Below are 13925 nucleotides of genomic sequence, written 5' to 3'. Positions count from 1 at the left end.
CTGCCATCTCTTCCATTTCATTAATTTCTTCTGCCTTTTATCATCTCTGTCACACCAACTTGCAATCCTTCCTCATCTTCCCCCTGCCATCTCTTCCATTTCATTCATTTCTTCTGCCTTTTATCATCTCTCTGTCACACCAGCTTGCAATCCTTCCTCATCTTCCCCCTGCCATCTCTTCCATTTCATTCATTTCTTCTGCCTTTTATCATCTCTGTCACACCACCTTGCAATCCTTCCTCACCTCCCCCCTGCCATCTCTTCCATTTCATCCCTTTCTTCTGCCTTTTATCATCATTCCTCCCTGTCACCCTACACCCTTCAGTTTCTCATTCGTCTCCCTTCCCTTTTCTGTCACTCCGCCTCGTCGTTCTCCCTCCTTCACCAGCCCTTTCAAGCCACGCGTCCTTTTTGTCCTTTCCTTCACTTTCCTTTGAGGTCTAAGTCAGTGCCACCGGAGACCTTGGAGCTGTGAAAAGCCGGAGAAATAAGACACCATCACCGCCACCACCATCACCATCACCACCGCCGCCGGCACCTTACCACAAAGACCCTGAACATACCAAATAGTAATAGTAGTGTCGCAAGTATTAGTAAACTATTCCGTCGCTCTTTGATAGGATGGAGAAAGCAAAGAGAGAGAAAAGAAGGTCGGGCGTTTTCTCCTCTCTCTCCTTTCATGGATAGTCACTGCAGTTCATTTGAGTGGATCACGCGCAACGCCCAACCAGACAGGCAGACTTATACGAACAGACTTACACCCACAGCCCTCTGAAGACGAGGCCGTGTCAGGAATATCATGTTCGCCTGCAGGAAATGTCAAGGAAATGTCACCAGCGAGAGATTCATGAAGGAGGATGAATAAAAGAAGAGAACCAACGTAACAAGAAGACTTTTTGAGAACTGTTGGTCGTTGAAGTGCGGGGAGTGTAAAAGTAATTGTGATGGATGATTGAGTATGCGTCAGTAGATGTGAAGTAAATGTTAAAGATGATTGGTTATACGTAGGTGGATAGATTGATAGATACATGGATGATGAAAAAAAAACGTAACAAGAAAGCTTTTTGAGAACTATTGGTCGTTGAAGTGCGGGAATTGTAAAGTAAATGTTAAAGACGATTACATGTACTTAGGTAGATGTTTTATAAATGGATGAATAAAAGACTAAAACCAGCATAAGGAGAAAGATATTTTTTGAACTTTTGGTCTCTGAAGTGCAGGAGTATGAGGTAAATGTGACGGATGATTGGGTACACGTGGGTGAATAGACTGACAGATTGATAAATAGATAGATGGATGGAAAGGTCACTAACTAGATAGATGTGTAAACGCCTTGACGTAGACATAGACAGTAGACATACAGTTTGATTGATTGATTGACTTATAGATTAATAGAAAAAATAGATAAATATAGAGATAATTGGATAAACAGAGGCAGATAGGCGGATAGATAGAGCGAAACAGACAAATAGAGATAGATAAATTGATAGATACAGATAGATAGAAACTGGATAAACTGGAGAGATAGAGTGAAACAGACAAATAGAGATAGATAGATTGATAGATACAGATAGGTGGAAACATACAGATGGGTGGATAGAGAGGAAAAAAGAGGGAAAAAGAGGAAAATAAGGTATGATACAACTTCGAAATCAAACACGGAACCCAACCTTTCTGAACAACTAAGACCTTTTTTTTTTTCATCATAAACGCGATATAAATGTGGAATCGAAAGTAATAAGAAAACGACGAACTCCATAATAATCCCGAGTCCCCGAAGTCCCATTACAGAACTTTTCGAATTGCTTAAGCGAAAGAAAATGGGACGAGGATGATCACGAAGAAAACGGGACATTGCGCTCCATCACTTAAAAAGACCCGCGGGCGATGAGGGAAGGAAATGAAAACGAGGAGAGGGAAACTTGTCCAAACCACATTAGGGACTCCTCCTCCTCCTCCTCCTCCTCCTCTGCTTCCTCCTCTTCCATCCTCTTTCTAGACCGGTTTAGCTTTTGTCGCTTCGCCCTTTTTTCCTTCCAATCTCGATCTTTTCCTCCCGTTTCCATTTCCTCCTCTTTCTTTTTCTCTTTGTTTTCTTACCTATTAAAGTTTTATTGTTTATTCTAGCGCTGTTTTGTATTATGTTATTTTCAATTTATTTCTCCAGTTTCCATTTTTTGTTCTTTATTACGTTCTTCCAACTTTCTCTTGCTGTTATCTCCTGTTCCTTCTCCTTTTAACTCCCTTCCTCTCTTCCACCGTTCACTCCAAGCTTCACACTCCTTCCTTTTCGTTCTTCTTTTTTCCTCTTCTTTTCCTCCCCATTCCCCTCTCGAGCTGTTTTCTTCTGTTTTCTCCCTTCTTAACCTCCTTCCTTTCTTCCTACATTCACTTCACGTCTCACACCTTTTCTTTTCCACCTAATTCACATCCTCGTCTCTTCTCCTGTTCTTTCCTCCCTCAATTTCCTTCCTCTCTTCCATCGTTTCTTTCTTCTTCGTTCTACTTTCATTCTTCTTTTTCTCTCCATTTTCCTCTCATACCTTCTGTCCCTTCGTTCGTAATTCCCTTTCTTTCTTCCTTCTCCCCCTCCTTGCCTTTCCTTTCCTTTCATCTTTATTCTGCTCTTTTTCTCATCTCTCCAATTTCCTCTCGTACTCCTCTTCTGTTCTCATCCTTTCTTCATCCCTTCTGTCTTCACCTCTCTCAAATTCCTTCCTTTCTACCGCCCTTCCCTCTCCTTTTCTCTTTATTCTACTCTTCCTTTCTTCTCCTCCTCATTCCCATCTTGCGCTCTCTCCCTCTGCCCTCTCCTCCTCTCTCAACTCCCCTCTTTTCCTCCGCCCTCCTTCCCCTCCGGCCCTGATATATACTTCTCCTCTTTTTCTATCGCGTCCCTTTCTTTCCCCCGTGAACGATGCTCTAATAAGACCCCGGCCGCTGAACAATGGAATTCCTTCTCCGAACCACAAACTTTCCGGACAAGTGTTAAATGGATGTTATCGGGCCCTGAGAAGTTATAAAAGAGTGTTGATTCTGATTGGGAGGAGGGTGGTGGTGGGGGAGGGAGTCGCAGCAGTAGTGGTGGTAGTGGTAGTGGTGGTGATAGTGGTAGTGGTGGTGGTAGTAGTAGTAGTAGTAGTAGTAGTAGTAGTAGTAATTGAGTCGTAGTAGGTCCGGAAAACTCTAGATTATCGTGCATGAAGGTTATAAATTAGTTATCCCCCCCCTCCTCTCTCTCTCTCTCTCTCTCTCTCTCTCTCTCTCTCTCTCTCTCTCTCTCTCTCTCTCTCTCTCTCTCTCTCTCTCTCTCTCTCTCTCTCTCTCTCTCTCTCTCTCTCTCTCTCTCTCTCTCTCTCTCTCTCTCTCTCTCTCTCTCTCTCTCTCTCTCTCTCTCTCTCTCTCTCTCTCTCTCTCTCTCTCTCTCTTTATCTATCTATCTATTTATCTATCTATCAAAGCAGACGAAGCAAGTGTGTGATTTAAATCCAACGATATTCTCTTTAAAAATGTCAATGAAGTTTTTTTTTTTTGCCACCGAAGCTCATCTTTAACATTCCCGGATAAACCTTATTCGCAGAAGGACGTTGAGGCTACAAACGCACACACAAACACACGCACACACACACACACAAAAAAAGAAATCATTGCTACATATTATTAAACTCAACTCCGAACGGATTATCACATCACCTCTCGTAGTTTAATTAATCCACGTAGCATCCAACAGGTGAGATACATTAGTTCGGGGTTCCGTTTTTAATATATATACTTTTGCGTCGCGCGTGTGTGTCCTGCATATTCATTTTTATATAGAGTTTTGATTAGCTATTACCACATTGCGCCACGACTGACTGACTTGATTTTTCCCCCTGTAGTCGGTGCGTGTGTTCCCTCTCTCTCTCTCTCTCTACTGGTATTTGGCGCCGCTCTTGAACTGGGCAGGTTGCGTTAGATTAGGTTAGGTTGGGTAAGCTTTGTATAGGCTAGGATAAGCTAGGTTAGGATAGGTTAAGTTAGGATAGGTTAGGTTTGGATGGGTTTGGTTAGGATAGGTTAGGATAGGTTAGGATATAATGGGTTAGGTTAAGATGGGCTATGATAGGTTAGGATAGGTTAGGATATAATTGGTTAGGTTGAGATGGGTTAGGATAAGTTACGATAGAATGGATTAGGTTAGGAAAGGTTAGGTTAGGTGAGGTATGTGGCGCCGCTCTCGAACTGGGCAGGTTGCGTTAGATTAGGTTAGTTTGGGTAAGCCTTGGTTGGGTTAGGATAAGTTAGGTTAGGAAAAAAAAGTCTTAGGGAAGAAATGAGGAGACATGAGCAAAAAGGGTACGGGGGATATGAAGAGAAGGAGCAAAAAGGGAAAGGGGGAAATTTATAGACGTAGAGGAGAGGAGTGAGGAAGAGAAATTAGGAAAGGATACATATAAAAAAAACTGAAATTCTAAAGGAAGAAAAGAAAGGAAGCCATCAAAAAATAAACAGGAGGTATGGAGAGAAGAAAAAGGGGAAGGGGCAAAATACTATAAAGACGAAGAGGAGGAGACGAATGAGAAAGAGGAAATAAGAAAGGAAAGACACGAAAAACTTAAATTCTTAGGGAAGGAAAAAAAGAGGGAGTCTGCGAAAATTGGATGAGAGATATGGAGAGACGAAGGAAAAAGGGAAGCGGGCAAAATAGCATATGACGAAGAGAGGGAGACGAATGAGAAAGAGAAAATAAGAAAAGAGAGACACGAAACACAGAAATTCTAAAGGAAAAAGTAGAGAGAATCCGCAAAAACTGGACGGGAAGGCATGGAGAAAAGAAGAAAAAAGAAAGTGGCAAAATATTATAAGAAAAAAGGAGAGGGAGAGAGGAATGAGGAAGAGAAATACGATTGACAGAAGTTCAAAAGGGAGGAGAGAAAGAGAGTCAGCGAAAATTGAACGAGAGGTATGAAGAGAGGAAGGAAAAGGAGAAAGGGATAAAATACTATGAAAAATGAGAGAAGGGGAGGAATGAGGAAATGAAAATAATAAAGAAGAAATATGAAAGACGAAGGAAGCAAAGAGTGGATGTTATGTAAAAAAATGTTCGGGGTGTGTGAAGGACGGAAGGGAACAGGGAGGTGAGCAATATACTACAAAGAAGAATGAGGAAGCGAATATCGACAAAGAGAGTGGATTGCCTAAACACCCGCTTGTGGACTTAACATAATGAAGGTGTTAGTGGATCGATCTTGTGCGTGTGTGTTCAGGAAAAGTGGTTGTAATGGTGTTGGCGATGGGTAGATAGTATAAGACAGCATGACTGGATGGTGGTTGTGATGGTGAGGATGATGATTGTGAAGAGCGAGTATGACAGTGATAGTGAGGGTTAGGTAATTGTGAAGGTGAGTGATTGTGGTGCTGAGAAAATGGTGATAGTGACGTGTGAGTGAAGGTGATGATTGTATTGAGTCGAGGTGTTAGTGGTAATGGCGATGTTAGTGGTGATGGTGTTGGTGATTGGTGATTATTGTAGTGGTGGTGGTGGTGATGATTGTGGTCTTGGCTGATGATGTTTGCCCAGACGTATTGATCCGAAGGCAAATAAAGAAAAAGCGGACGTGATGATCATACTTATTTGGACTAAGGTCACGACGGAAAGAAAGGTGACTCAAAATTTCTCTCTCTCTCTCTCTCTCTCTCTCTCTCTCTCTCTCTCTCTCTCTCTCTCTCTCTCTCTCTCTCTCTCTCTCTCTCTCTCTCTCTCTCTCTCTCTCTCTCTCTCTCTCTCTCTCTCTCTCTCTCTCTCTCTCTTCATATTTATTAAAGTTTTATAAGCATTAAGTTTATTTTTTTCATTGTAGATGGCATAAGTTGAGTTTTTTTTTTTTTGTAATCACTCATTAATTCTCTTCTTTTTTTTCGTCAATCTGAAGAATTTTGTCAAAGATTTAGATTCTCTTTTCTTTTCTCATTAGCTAGTTTTTTTTCATTTCTGTTTTTTTTCTCTTCTTTTCATTATAAATTATTTAAAGTTTTATGATCAAGTTTTTTCCCGTTTTTTCTCTGCGTGTTCCAGTATTTTAGAACTTTCTGCTTCTTTTCCTATGCTTGTTACTTTAATTTCCTTTCACTGGCTTTTTTTCCTTTTTGTTAACATTTCCATGATTTAAAGTCCTTAAAAGTCACAAACTCACGAAGCGTCACCTTTACGAGGGCATAAATTTTACCCGGCGAATAAATCAACTAATTAACATCTCAACAGGTGATGGCTTTATCAGATCCCTAAGTCAACAAATCCGAATTATCTCTCGTTTGGTCGTGTGTTGCTGCTGTTCATCCTCTTCTAATTGCCTGCCGCGGGGTGAAGGTCCTCGTTTGTTTCCTTCTGCGTCCTCTGACATAAATATTTTGTTTGTAAATACTAAGTTGGTGTTACGGAAAAACCACACAAATGTTTAAGTTTTGGTTGTGTTTTGCAAAGTGTTTATGTTAAGTCGGTTCAGTGCCCTCATTTGTTTTTATTCTGCGTCCTCCGTCATAAATATCTTGTTGGTAAATATAAGGTTAGCGGTATGACAGTGCAACACGGATCTTTCAGTTTCCGTTGCATTTGGAAAGTGTTTAGGTTAAAAGTCGGTTCAGAGTGTCCTTTGTTTTATTCTGCGTCCTCCGTCATAAATATCTTGTTGGTAAATATAAGGTTAGCGGTATGACAGTGCAACACGGATCTTTCAGTTTCCGTTGCATTTGGAAAGTGTTTAGGTTATGTCGGTTCAGAGTTTCCTCATTTGTTTCCTTCTGCGTCCTCTGTCATAAATATCTTGTAGGAAAATAGTGATGATGGTTGTGATGGCGAGAGTTAGGTATGCGTGGAGGTGAGTATAGTGGTGGTGATGAAGATAGTGATGAGTGAGGGTGAGAGGTATAGATGTAGTTTTCGTTAAGAGTTGAAGTAGAGCAACACAGATATTTTAGTTTTCGTTGCATTTGAGTGTTTTGGTGAGGTCGGTGCAGTGTGTTCTCCATATTGGCAAGTGTTTCGATCTCACAGTCACCAATACAACACAAAAACAACACGACAGCAGTACAGCACAATGATTTTAGTTTTCGCTGCATTCGGAAAGTGTTTTTGTGAAGCCTTGCAGTGTGTTCGATCATATAGTCAATAAAGTCTTCGGTTAAAAGTTCACCAGATTGGCAACTTCTCAGATCACGAGGTTTTCATCTTTTAAAGGTCTCCATGAAACTGAAAGCACCAGGTTGTTATTTTTTAGGTCTTTAGTGAGCCGTTCCAAGAAGTTCAGATCGATAAGTCCCATGGTCACTAAAGTTTTTATTCTTTCTTCTCTAAGTTTGTATTTTGTCTATAAATCATTACGCCTGTTTTTGTTTTGGCACCAAGTTTTGTTTTATCTAAGTATTCTGTCACAAAGTTTTTTTTTCTAAGTTACGGTCTCTGTATTTTAAAGTTCACTAATACTTACAATGCTACCAGTTCCTCGGATTACTAAGTTTTTATCTCATTATGCCTATAGTGTACCCTCTCCTGACGTTCATTTCGCCACCTCCTAAGATCACTCAGCTTTTACTATTCCCAGTGTTGCCAATTCCTCCGATCACCCTGCTTCCCTCCCACCATTCCTCCCGTTCGCCAGGCGCCCAGGTACACAAGGTCGGCGCGTGCCCAGGTGGTGGCGGGGTGGGGGGGGGGGGCGCACAGGTGTTCCGGCGCGTCGTTAAAGGGACATTCCATTACCCGCGGCCTCATTATTAATCGTCGTTGATGAGGGGGGTTGATGCGCGCGCCATATTAATGCATGGCCGCGTGAGCCCTTAGTGGCGCTATTTATCAATATTATCATTATTGTTATTGGCTTGATTAATGGCACGGGCGATTCATTGTGCCTGTTCACCTCTGCGCTACCTGTCATTTACGAGCCCAGGTAAATGATGGTAATGATAATAATAATAATAATAATAATAATAATAATAATAATAATAATAATAATAATAATAATAATAATAATGGGTCATCTGCTTGTCTATAGTCGTTCAAAGCTGTTAGCGGCATGTATTCTTTTTTAATGATATTTCAGACCAGTACGAGTCGGCTACGTGTATTGAACTGTAGATCTGATTACAATATCATTCAACACCAGACAGGTAACGAGAACCTTTTCAGGCGGTGTGTGTGGCAGGTGAGGAACTGCGTTATCATCCCACAGTAATTTCCGGCAGTATATAGGATTAGATTTCTTACCGGGAACACTGACAAACAAAACATCATCAACATCGCGCCGTTAATTTTTACATGAACAATCAACTCGAAGCAGAAATGAGGATCGTGTGTAGATTGATTAATACTTACACTCTCTTCATATTTCCTTTTCCTTCCATTCACTTCCCTACCCTTCTTTTCCCTTCCTCTCACTGCCATTTCTTCCCCCCCTTCTTTCCCCGCTGTATTATACCAGACAGACACAGAGAGAGAGAGAGAAGAGAGAAGAGGAGGAGGAAACGGAGTAGGAAGGGTTATGTCCAGCTGCTCTTTCCAATGTTCTTCCTTTATAGCTGGACTTCTAAGTAAAATAAAAGTGTATACCTTTTTACTTATTTCCTTATGGTGTTCTCTGACTCTTACATCGCCGTTTGATTTCCTTACCGTAGCGGAGAGAGGTTGCTTTCCCGCCTGTGTGTATATTTTCTTTTTTTGGTTGATTTTCTGGGATACCTCTCAAGTTCTCTGTTTCATTTGTACTTTTTTGTTGTTTTCTAGACGATTTTTGAAAGTTGGTCAATGTTCCCGTTTTACTTTTAATGTTTTCTGGTTGATTTTCGTGATTAGTTTAAGTTTTTTGTTTTATTCCCACGTTTTCTTTGTTTCTTTTCTGGTTGCGTTGCTTTTGTTTTGTGTTTGTTTTTCCAGCCCGTGTTTGACTCCTGTTCCATAATATAAAGTCTGTTCCCTCTTCTGCATCTCGTCTTGCGTCACTTTTCCTGTTTTCCACCGCGTTCATGATTCCTACTCCCCTTTGCGTTCTTACATCGCTCTTTAGTTTAGTGACGGGCAGTGTACATGTACGAGTTAGTATATTATGTTGTTAATTAGCGTTCTTCTCGTCTCGTCTATATTCAGTACTAAAAGAATCGCTCATTGACACACACATTATCCTATCCTATATACACACAGTAGAAAGTAAAGTCTATAGACGCATACACACTATCCAAACCTCTATACACACTGTGGGATCCTTCTGACACCATCTCCGGCTTGTTTTGTCTCAGGTTGTGTTTGTTTTGTTTCAGGAGCAGTAAGTAGAGGTCTTTTTTTAATATTGTTTTCTTTTTTTTACGCCCTTGAACTGTCTCCTTTGCTGTAAAATAAAAAAGTCGTGGAGTTTGAGAATGACAGTGGTATACGTATATAAGAGTTTGTGTATGATGTCGTTATCTCAAGCTGTTCCCATCCCCTCTATATTCAGACACACATGCAATCCAATCCTCTATTCACACAGTCGGAAATATCTTGACACCATTCCCGGCTGGTTTTTGTCTTAGTCGTGGAGTCCCAGCGCGGCACCTCGGCTCAAGGCCCATAGATTCACGGTGACAAATAGGGAAGGAAGAGACAAATTGAGAGAAGGACGTCAAGGAAGGGGCGTTGGCTTCCCGGGCTTAGCGTCGCGTTCACCGGGGACACTGAGGGAGACAGAGAGATAAAAAACGAAACTAAATGATGCCGGTGCGGAAATGGGACCAGACGAACCTTAACGCAGAAATATGCTCTTGAAGTGCCATAATTTTCTTTTTCACATTGGTAATTACAGATGTTTTATTTTTTGTTACTGTTCTGTTTTTTTGTTGTTTGTTTTGTTGTCTTTGCTGCTGTTTCCGAGAACGAACTTTAACACAGAAATCATGTTCAGTCGAATTTCATCATTTTTTCCACACCTTGGTAATTTCAGTTCTCTTTTGTTACTACTTTTTTGGTTGTTGTTGTTGTTATCATGTTGTTTTTGCTACTGTTAGGGCCAGATTAACCTTGACACAGAAAGCGTGTTCATTGGAGGTCATCATTTCTATTTTCGCATTGGTAATTACAGATGTTTTTTGCTACTGCTATTTTTGGTTGTTGTTTGTTGTTTTTACTGTTGTTGTTAGAGCGAGACGAACCTTGACACAGAATTCGCGTTGTTGTGACTTCATTCTTTTTTACACTGGAAAGTTCCGATGATTTTTATGTTACTATAATTACTTTTGTCGGTGTTTTTGTTTTTGTTAGGACAAGACGAAACAACACCAAAATCACATTCCGACAAGCTTAATCTTTTTTTTCAGACAGTTTAGATCAGAGAGGACTTTTCCTTCTACTGTTTTGCTGCTGTTGTTTGTGTTTTGTTCATTTTGCTGTTGTTAGGACGAGACGAAACAACACCAAAATCACATCCTTTTTCTTCTACTGTTTTGCTGCTGTTGTTTGTGTTTTGTTCATTTTGCTGTTGTTAGGACGAGACGAAACAACACCAAAATCACATCCCGTCGAGTTTCATCTCTTTTCCAGACAGTTTAGATGAGAGAGGACCTTTCCTACTACTGTTTTGCTGCTGTTGTTTGTGTTTTGTTGATTTTACTATCGTTAGGACGAGACGAAACAACACCAAAATCACATTCCAACGAGATCCATCTTTCTATTTCACTCAGTTTAAACCACAGAGTATTTTCGTCACTGCTGTTATTGTTGTTTCTGTTGGTTTTCCTTTCGTTGGGCCTCAAGTAGCATGACACTGGATTCACGCATGTATATAAAAAAATTAAAAAGAATCACACCCAGCAACAAATCCAGTCAGTTTACACGGATACATTTTTTCTTTAACACTGAGGTAAAGCAATAACCATCACTTCCTCCCCTCCCTTCCCGTGGCGTGCGTGAGGCAGGGAGTGGAGAACAGAGCATGACCTGGGAGTGTGTTATTTCCTGGCGGTGGAGCAGACGCAGAGGGGGAGGCGAGAAGGAGGGTGGGGAACGGGATAGCGGGGAGGAAGAGAAGGCGAAGGATTGGCGTGGTGGCCCTTGTCGAGTATAAGCAATGAGGAGGATAGGGAGAAGTAGAGAGAGAGTGAGTGGGAGAGGGAGAGGGAAAGGGGGAGTGAAAGGGAAAGCTACTCACCTGCTGTCGATTCTTTGTGTTGAGTTGTGTTGCTGTGTTGGTCCTCCTCTAAGCTCAGTCGTTGGTACCTTCTCCGTTCCTCTCCGGCTCGTCTTGGCTCGCTCGCTCCTTCCTCTTCTCTTGCCAAAATAACGCGTAATTTATGTTTTCAGTCACCTTCCCGTCCTGTCCTTCTCTCGTCCCCATTCATCACTTCCTCCCGAGTTTATTTTTTGTTATTGTTGTTATTTTTTTTACTTTTCGGGGGTATTTCTAAGGCTGTCTGTTTTATTTTTACTACTTTTGTTTTTTTCTAGTCGGTTTTGGTGGGATGTCTTTTTATTTTATTTTTACTTCTTTTTGTTTTCTGGTTGAGGTTTGTTTGTTTTTCTTTATTGTTTTCTAGTTGATTCTCAGAAAGATCTTAAGTTTTCTGTTTTGTTTTCACTTTTTCTTCGTTTTCCGGTTGATTTTCGGGGATACCTTAATTTTTCTGCTTTATTTCCACTTTTTTTGTATTCTGGTTGATTTTCGGCGACGCCTCTCAAGTTTTCTGTTTTTACGTTTACTTTTTTTGCTTCAAATTTCGTGTGTCGGCGACCTTGTCTCGTCTCGTCTTTCCCCGCCCAACTTTGAGGAACTTAAAGGGACTGTCTCGTCGCCCCCTGTGCAACACGTGCTATGCTTTCTTTCTTTCACCTTTACTCTATTTTTAGTCACACCACCGGAGCAGAAAATTGCGTACCTTGAAAGTTTATGATGTTTTCCCGCATGCAATTTAGTCTGCGTGCATTCTCAGACTCAGGAACGTCGATGAAGAGGATAACAAAGGTGAGGGGCGGCAGGACAGTGATGGTGTGTGTGTATTAGTGCTGTACTTCCTCAACTCCCTCGCTAAAACAACACCGAAGTCCTGCTGTAGAGGGAGCTGGGATGAGGCTGTGCTCGGTATTCTAAAACGCCTTTAACATCATCTATTTCCAAAACCCAAAAAGGAGATTGATCGGGTTCTAATGAGTGTTCTTTTAGTTTCGTGGCACAGAAGAATGATCACACTAATACTAGGGTCATAAAACTACCCCAGGTAATGCCCCATAACTCCTACGAAAGCCTTGTTAAATGTGTGGTTTTGAGCGCCGCAGTGTTTAAGAATATGACCCTGAGAGCGAGGTAAAGGAATTGCTGTCGTGTCGCGTGGCTGGTGCATGACGCCGTGTGTTTCGTGATGAAGGACACGAGAGAGTTTTGCAGACGGTGTTTGAAGTGGCGATGCTGCGAGGGATTGTGAAAGATTGTTGAACGCGATGGAGTGAGGACGTCGTTTTTGCGTCACCTTTTCTATTCAATTTTTCTTTCGTTCCGTTGATCTTCACCCTCCACCGCTATCTCTCGTCCCTAGTGCAACACAAGCCCCGGCGACATTGCATAAGTTGATCCGTTTTGCTCCGTTGCTTTGCCGTGTGCGTGATACAGGGGGTGATGCAACGCTTATTATGTTTCTCCCCTCGCTCCTCGTCTCCGCCGCTGCTCAACATCCCCGTCCAGGCAGACTTATTACACTCGCCGCGTCCCCGGGCCTCGCTTTTTGTCTTGGGTTTGGCAAGAGAGCGCCACAGGTGTTCACGTCCATCATGTCACATCACCTCGGGCTCGTTAATCTTGTTCTTCTTCAAACGTAAGAGTATATTCTCCGCGCCACTCGTTCATCAGCGTGCAGGCGTACCATGAGGAGACTCCCGTGCCACGCCTGTCATGTGGGGAGCCGCGACGCACGCACACACACGCGCACGTAGAGTCACAGCGCGCCGATACACACCTCAGAACGGAGCACCTGCGGAAGGGAGAGCGAAGGGGGGGAGAGGGTGCAGTCACGTGGTGCGCAGGGAGGCTCTAACAAGTCGCCGGAGAGGCACAGCACGGCGAACAGTTTGTCACAATGAGCGCCGTTAAAACTTCACGCGCCGCTCCTGCTCCCCGTCGCTAGTGAACCCCGCGGCGGCTTTTCCACGCCCCGCACTGAACCAAGGCCTTCTAAAAGACTGAACTCTCCTCCAAACTTTCCTCGTTCATCACAACACAGAGACCCGATGAGGCGAGACGACGTTGAAGGAGGAGGAGAAGGAGGAGCAATCAACACATGTACTTGAAGCGGTGAGTTCACGTGAAGATCGAAGACAACATAACACCAAGACAACACAGAGATTGGGACACGAACTCAAGGCGGTGGAGTGCCGGGTGGGCGGGGTCAGGGAGGCGCCAGAGGGAGGTTGGTTGTGTGTGGACGGCGCGGAGCCCAGCCAGTGACTACCTCCACCTCCTCCACCACCACCACTGCCCCACAACAATAGCGGAGCGCTCCCGTACGCCCCAGCCACTCATATTGTCTATAAAAAGATGCACGCTACGGCACTCCTCAGCGACGCCTGGCAGCCCGCGGGAAGGGTACTGCTGGGGCGGCGTTATGTATGTGAGAGTATGTATGTGTGTATGTGTGTGTGCGTGAGAGAGAGAGAGAGAGAGAGAGAGACGTACCTAAGCCAATGCGTTAATAAATGAGTTGCGTGACAAGAATTTCGTGCTAAGTACCTGAAATCGTGACAGGAGACGGTGGAAATAAAGAAGAGAGAGAGAGAGAGAGAGAGAGAGAGAGAGAGTTAGGTAGGTCATTTCATATCAAAGTCAAGGGAATCGACGCCTAGCTTTCCACATTAACCAACCACGAGTGAGTATATACTAACCCTGCAACCGCTACCCTCCCCAACCAACCAACCCCGTGGCATCAAAGACCGAGACGAGGCA

The 13925-nt window shown here is 42.8% G+C and overlaps 1 protein-coding gene across 1 annotated transcript in view; it reads right to left on the bottom strand.

Moving 5' to 3' along the window:
- The window catches only part of LOC126981532 (uncharacterized), a 128204-nt gene extending 115062 nt beyond the window's left edge, over positions 1-13142 (bottom strand). Inside the window, exon 1 of the mRNA XM_050832727.1 lies at positions 11148-13142. The gene's annotated coding sequence lies outside the window, so the exon portion shown is untranslated. The remainder of the gene's footprint in view (positions 1-11147) is intronic.
- Between the last annotated feature and the right edge of the window lie 783 nt (positions 13143-13925).

The sequence above is a fragment of the Eriocheir sinensis genome, chromosome 48 (genome assembly GCF_024679095.1).
Source record: "Eriocheir sinensis breed Jianghai 21 chromosome 48, ASM2467909v1, whole genome shotgun sequence".
Lineage (NCBI taxonomy): Eukaryota > Metazoa > Arthropoda > Malacostraca > Decapoda > Varunidae > Eriocheir > Eriocheir sinensis.
Note: the sequence above shows the minus strand (reverse complement) of the source record. Positions and strands in the feature narration are given on the sequence as shown.